This window comes from Camelus bactrianus, chromosome 25 (assembly GCF_048773025.1).
Source record: "Camelus bactrianus isolate YW-2024 breed Bactrian camel chromosome 25, ASM4877302v1, whole genome shotgun sequence".
Lineage (NCBI taxonomy): Eukaryota > Metazoa > Chordata > Mammalia > Artiodactyla > Camelidae > Camelus > Camelus bactrianus.
The window spans coordinates 5,295,148-5,302,719 of record NC_133563.1 but is presented as its reverse complement, the minus strand read 5'-3'; positions in this window follow the sequence as shown (position 1 = coordinate 5,302,719).

The following is a 7,572-nucleotide window of genomic DNA, read 5'->3' as shown; positions in this document are numbered from 1 at the left end:
CACAACAAGAGCCCTATGTGCTCATATTATTGATAATATTAAGCAGAATAAATGGTTTGGAATGAACCACTTGAGGCATAAGAGAAGTGGGGAAGGGGCAAGGGAGCCCTGCGAGATCTCTTTCATAAAGGCACTAATGCCATTCAGGAGGGCTCCACCTTCATGATCTAATCACCTTCCAAAGACCTTACCTCCAAACACCATCACATTGGGTGTTAGAATTTAACATATAAATGTAGGGGGACACAAAGATTTAGTCTATAGCGAGACCATTGAAAGAAAGGCAAAATTATGTATTATTGTACATGGAGATGGGTAGGGAATGCAATGAATGTTACTAGTTGTTTAAAGTATCTGCAAGTAGCAAAGTCATAAAACATTATGCCAGTACTGCTGTTGATAAATAGCTACAGTTTTCCATTTTGGGTTAATGTGTCTTCATATCATTTTTCATACTTTGCCTAATACCATTTTTTATTTGAGAGAATATTTTTGGCTTTAACACCGCAGAGTTTACAACTGCTTCAAGCAGTTAGTTGTAATTGGTTATGAATTCAAAACAGGAAGAGGACAGATAAGACAGGATGAGGGAAAGAAAAATCACAGAGAAGGAGCTCCTTATTATTAATTATCTGGGTTTTTTGAGGGGTTGGGGGGAGATAATTAGATTTATTTTTCATTTTACTTTTAGAGGAGGTACTGGGGATTGAACCCAGGACCTTGTGCATGCTAAGCATGCGCTATACCACTTGAGCTGTACCCTCCCCCCCTTAATTATCTGGTTTTGATTGACTTGTTGAAATAATAGGTTAGCTAGAGTGAAACTGTCCACAATTGTATTCAGCAAATTCTAGAAATCAGAACATAATGAAGGTCCGGCAGCTTCAGCCTAGACAAGCACTGACTAGATGCCTGCACAGTGATGCAGGACATTATCTTGTCTGGTCCCTAGAGTGATGCTAGGTAAGAGAGCCACGATCCACATGTGGCTATTTCAATTTTAATTTTGATTAATTAACTTTAAATAACATTAAAAATTCAATTCCTCACTCACATTAGCCATATTAGGTACCCAATGCAGGAACGGACTGAATGCCAGAGATCACAGCTCACGTGGGAGATACCAGGATGTTAATCCTGGTCACTTATTTGCTCTGTACCTTGACTTACTCAGGTTATATCCTCTAAGCCTCAGCCTCCTCATCTGTAAAATGGGACTCACAACACCTGTACTGTACAATTGCTATGAGGATCATAAATACAAGCTCGTAGGTCACCGAGCAGACTGCCTGCAGCATAGCAGAGGATGGCAGAGGAGAAGGATGAGGGGATTCAAATTCTAGCCTCAGAAAGCTTCTGCTGTGATTGTACAGTGTTTGGTCACTCCCACGAAATAACTGTGTACATACAGCCATGGTGGGAAACCTCCCTTTTCAACACGCTGCCACCATGTCCATGATACACAGCATCCCTCACATAGGATATGTGAAGAGATTGGACTCAAATCTCTTTGGCAACTCCATGCACTTAGCCTACTGCCTTACTTACCTCTATAAGTAAAAAACTTGAAGGTACCACAGCCCAAAAGTTAAAAATTGTAATTGCAATCAAATCTAGCATCAGCTTACCCTTGAGACGGCATCCTTAAGTGAAAGAAACCAGTCTCGAGCTGCAATTTCAAGCACCAGTGAGCAGACCCGGTAATAATCTGGAGGAAATAGCAAAGCTGCTCCTCCCAGGACCACATCTGATTACATCTTTTCTCTTCTTCTGACCTCTCACTGACAAGACATTGCTTAAAATCCCCCTTGCTGTTAGAAGGCCGAAGCAGCCACTCCTTTGGAGACTAACACACCTGCAGTTGCTCTGTTCTCTTCTGTCACACCAGCCACTTTGCAACATCTGGATAAGTAGCTACAACTCAGCATCTTTTCCTGCCTCAAGTCTCAGCCTCCCACTGACCACAGGGTCAAGTGTTTTGCTTGATTCCACGGCCTACCCTGCTGTCTCTTCAATCAGTGCTGTCATTTCCCCAGTCGGAGGGTCGATGACTATTCTGGACAATAGGTCTGCTATAAGCGAGTCTTCGCCTGGGGTATAGATTACTCATAAATCATATCTTTATAAAAGCAGTAACATTCCCTGTCATCTAGCAGGTGCGTTGCCTGGTGGTTTGTGATCTGACTGGACAGTCAGGCTTCTGCCAAACGCATTTTTGTGGAGCTCTCGTAGTGCGCGTATCACTGCCAATATGTTTTTCTTGCTTGCTTGAGCAGACTTTTTCTTTTTTTTCCAGCCAAAGCCAGCGTTAGAGATGCGCAAGTGAATCCTGAACAATCCTGTGGCTTGTTGAGAATCTCACTGTAGGTTCTCAATGTCCTTCTCCACTGCTGGACAGTCATTTAGGGAATGCCCAAAACTCCAAATGCAAGAGGAAAGGAGCTCACATTTGCTAAGCGCCTGCACCTCCCAAGCTCTGTGCTCCCTGCCTCGCCCGTGACATTTTATTTCATCCTCCCAACAAACTCATAAGGTGGGTCCTCTCTTTGATCCCATATACTGAGGAAAGTGAGGCTCTAAGAAATTTTATAACAAATCTGCTAGTAGTTATCATGTCCTGATACCAGACACAGTTACGTAAGACACGATCTCAGTCCCTAGACTAGCTGCACGGTCCAATAAGGCCACCTAGGCACATGTGGCTATTGACATTCAAGTGAATTCAAATAAAATAAAATTTCAAGTTCAATTTCTCAGTCACACCAGCCACATTTCAAGTGCTCGGTTGCTACATGTGGCCGGTAGCTACTGTACTGACGACGCAGGTGTAGGACATTACCCTCCCTGCCCCAAGTCCTCCTGACCAGGGCTGCCCTGGAGCAGCGGTCTCGGTGGGGCCGGGCACCATGCTAAGCATACTGTGGGTGGGAAAAGGGAGGCGTAGAATGATCATGAGTCTTGCTGAATAAAGTTAATAGAGCATGTGTGTTAGGTCCAGGACTGAATCCAGTCCCAGGAGCCTTGCTCTTCACCACAGCTCTGTGCTGTGCACTCAGGGTCTGTCTGAGGACATGCCACCAATGATGTGCGGCTCCTGGGCTGAGGCCGCCTTGAGAGCTCAGCACAGCAGACCCTTTCCAACAAGCCTTATCTCTGCTGCTAGGCGTGTGACCCTCTTTGCTGGCATTTCCTTGATCTGGTTTCACTCCTGAAGTTATCAGATGCCCCGGGATGTTTGCCTCCACTGGTCGGGGGCAAATGCATCTCTGGCCTCTGCGGGAGCCCATCTGCCGATCTCACAATGTCAGCTCTGTCCTTCAGCTCTGTCCTCGTGGGGCTGGCTGGGCTTCCCCGTCTGCCATCACCATCTGTCCTGGCTGGAGACTCCTGCAAAGTCTTTATCATTCCCTGGGTGACCCCGGAGGCTCAATCCCAAATAGTAGTCTTGAGCCTGCGACTCTGGCTTGAAGGATACGGAGGAAAATGGGTTTCATTTGCTATTATGCAAAGCTCTTTGTCGGGCTGGGGACCTGAGATGTCCTCTGCGGCCAGAAGAGGGGCGTGGCGGGCGGCCGGGGTTCCTCCGCTAACTGCAGCCTTGCACCGCCGCTCCTTCTCTCAGGAACCGTGTCACGCAGCCAGGACCGCGGCTTACTCCAAGCGCTCAGCGCTCACCATAATATAAGACTTTTCCTGAGATTCCTTATAGTTACAGAGGGTGCACAGCAGGAATGATACAGTTTGAGTGGCCCTGACAGATCAAGGGTCTGTCGTAGGCAGTTTGGGGAGAGAGAAAAAAAAAAAAACAAAAAAACCCCTTATACTCCTTGAGCCCTTACTGTATGTCCAGGACTCCGATTCATGCCCATGACTTCACAGCCTCTTCACAGGATCCTTCAGTGGCTGATGCTTTATCCCGCCCACTTTGCCGACTAGAAAATCAAGGCCCAGAGAAGTCATTTGCTTGAGGTCACACAGCCATTTAGGAGTTAACTGGGATTCATAGTTTTAAGCACTGTGCTATATTATCTTTTCACTTACTCCAATTCTATAAATAAGAAATTATTACGCATGACTGACCAATGAGAAAAAAAGAGTCTTAAAGATGAAAGATCTTTGTCAATGATGCAGGCAATAAATGACTAAACCGAAAATCACCATAACAACATTAATATATATTAATTATATATTATATATTTATATATTAGTTATTTTTAAGGTTCTAATTTTAAATAATTCAGCTTGAATGCAAAGAGTTATTTGGAGAATAAAGTAAGAAGAGTGCTTTGTAAAATGTAAATCACTCTACAAATTTAAGGTACTCTTTTTTCATGTAGCAAACTTTTCATTAATTGTGTTAAACATTACTTCTGAGTCATATTCTTTAAGTTAGAACCACTTACGGCTCTTTTTTTTTAACTCATAAGTGCTCAAAACCCAATAAAAGAAAATAAATTCATTGGCAAGGATTCGGTTAGGCTGCATTAATGGGACCAGCTGCATGGCTTAGACTCTCTCTTGTGAAGGGCAGTCCAGAAATGGGAAGCCCAGGGCTGCGACGGGGACTTCCTCGGTGGCTCTCATTTTCATGGGCCAAGATGGCTCCTAGGATTAGGTTCGTCACATCCACAGTGGAGACATTTGTATGGAGAAAGAAAAAAAATGGATATCTTTCCCATTAATAAGATTTTATTTCTATTTATATCCATTATACTAGCAGGATCCTAGAAAATGGAGTCTTTTGGTTATGCAAGAGTATGTCCAGCTAAAAACCAAGGTTCTGTTCCTGAGGAGGAGGAAGAGAACAGATTTGGGGTAGGCAACTCACCATCTGTGCCGTAAGAACTAATGTCTAGAAAAATCTACAAATCTGCTAATGCACTAGGCAATTTATGCCATCCCCCTCTTTCGGGCTCACCTCCCAGTAGAAAGACCTTCAATGGTGCAGGGCACAGTCTCTAACTCTGTGGATCTCAGAAGCAACAAAAATCACATGCCTTCCCTCGTCCTTGTTCAACCCCCCGTGCAGGGCCTCTGCAGGGCTGTCTTCCTCTCAGTGACCTCGGGAAGGAAATCATGGTTCTCCTCCCTGCACTTGCCACCCCATCAGGTGTCCCTGTGCTTAGTTTAATGGTGCATTTGTTTGGAGGCCAGCCTCATCTCCCATTTTCCCCTATTTTTGCTTCTTGGAAGGAAGAGGGAGCAGATCTCCCTTCCTCTGAGTGTGACAAGCGCTTGGAGAGCTGGTGTGCGTGAGCCTCCATTGCTGAGAGGATGAGGGACACACCTCAGTGCTGCCTTTCTAGGTTCTCCCTCTGCCTCTCTGCCTGCTTCCTCTTAGCCTCCATCCTGACATTCTTGCTGCATCCCCTCCATCTCAGGGTTCCCCAGGGTTCTGCAATCCACACGCTTTTCTTCTCACTCAGTACACTCTCCTTTGTCCATCTTATCCACACAAATCTGTGTCTCCAGCCCAGTTCTTCCTGTTGAGCTCCAGATCCACAAAGAAGACTCCAGAGACCTCTTATATCTACAAAGAAATTCATCCCTTTCCCCATAAAATGTGCTCATTTTTCAATATCCCCAGTTTCAAAGAGCTGCATCACCACCCCAGCTAGCTGCCTAGCTCAAATGTTGAGAGTCACTTAACGTCTTCCCTCGCCCCGCCCACCCCTCCTCCTCGGCTGCCAATTAGAAAATCCTCTCACTTCTGTCACCTTGTCCCCATCAACAAGTTTTCATCATTTTTATCCACATTAAATCAGAATTCCGGCACCCTCCAATCCCTCCACTATAAAAGAAACTTTTTAAAATTACAAGCCTGTTCATGACAGTGACACCAATAGCAAGAGTAATCACTACACCTTGTTTTTCTCCATTGGGTGAAAGTGTTTTGTACTTCTTGTCTTTGATTCTCAAAACAACCCTAACTGTTTTACCCATTTAACAGATGTAGAAACTAAGGCTGAGCAATACCTCCACTGTCACCGAGCTGGTAGGTAGTGGAGGCAGGATTTGAATTCTGCTCTCTCTAACTTCAGATCCTGTTCTGTTTTCATCCCCTTCTTGTCCTACCACCTGTCCCTCCCCATCGCCTTCAAGGCGGGGTTTCAGTATTCTCACCTGGTGTACACGGGCCACGACCATCCAGCCACTGCTGCTCATACCTTCACCTTCTGCCCGGTTCTCTCCCTGCACCCTGTTCATTCAGAACTGCTTTCAGCTTCAGGATCATCCCCTGCCCACTTGTGTCTCTTGCTTTTGTAAATGCTGTTCTTTACCTGGAAAGGTCTTTCTCCATGGATCACACAACTTTGGATCCAAATATTCGATTCAAATATTCAGATGTCACCTCTTCATCAAAGCCCGCCTGGCCTCCCGAGTTGGTTACTTCCACTGCCCCCTGAGCTAACCGCGATCATAGCATTTATTATTCTACCTTTTCACTGTCTCCCCTTTCCTTCTTAAAGCAGAAATTCATTTTTCTTTCCCCTCTTCCCCTTGTGCCAGCACACTTTGTACTCCATAAATGATGATGGAGATTTTCAGGGTGATGGAGATGAAGACAAGGCTGGTGGTGACAGAGCCAGTAGGGAGATGTCTGCCTCAGGACTCAAGCTGGCCTTTCTTTAAGCTCCTCTCCAATCATCCTAGCCAAGCCCATGGCTTTTCAGACTTCCTTTTATATTGGTGACTCCAAAATTTTCGTCTCCAGGCTTGACTTCTCCCTTAAGCTCAGATGAATGTATCCAACTGTTGCCTTACTGTCTTCAAGTGTGAAGCTAATTGGCACCTGGGCCCTAACATAGCAGAGCAGAACTCTGGAGTATTCCCTTCCCAGACTCTCCCAGTCTTCCCCGTTGCATTTAGTGGTCCCGTCTTTGACTCACTTTCTTTGACCAACTGCTGAAACCATAACCACTGTGTCCCTCATGCCCTACATCCAATTCATTAGCTAATCCTCTCGGCTTTACTGCTTCCCCAAATAATAATAAACCACGCTGTATCCTACCATTTCTCTCCTTAATCACAGCTACTCTCCAAGTGTAAATCAAAGTCATCTTTCAGCAACAGGCTCCTAACTGGTTTCCCTGTTTCCATGCTTAATCCCTTTACCACCCATTCTCCACACCACAGCCAGAGCAAACTTTTGTAACAGAATCATATCATGTCAATATCTTTGTTTAAAATCCCCCATGGGCGTCCCATCACATTGGAAATTAAAATGTGCTATGTCCCCTGCCAGGACCTACAGGACCCTGCTGCCTACTTCCCTGACCTGATCTCCACCACCATTTTCTTATTCCACCAGGATCTGGCCACCCTGACTTTCTCTCTGTCCCTTGAACCAGACTCGCCTGTTTCTGCCTTGGCCTCGCGCACTTGCGATGATGCCTTGGCCTGGAACACACTTGCCCCCAGATCTCTGCACCACCTGCTTCTCCTCCCCAGTCACTGCTCAGCCATCTCCTCCTTGGAGCAGTCTTCTCTGACCACCCACCTAAAATAGTCCCAACCCACTCGACCCTTTTCCCCATTCTCTTTTCTTCATGTGCTGCTCACCACTCATCA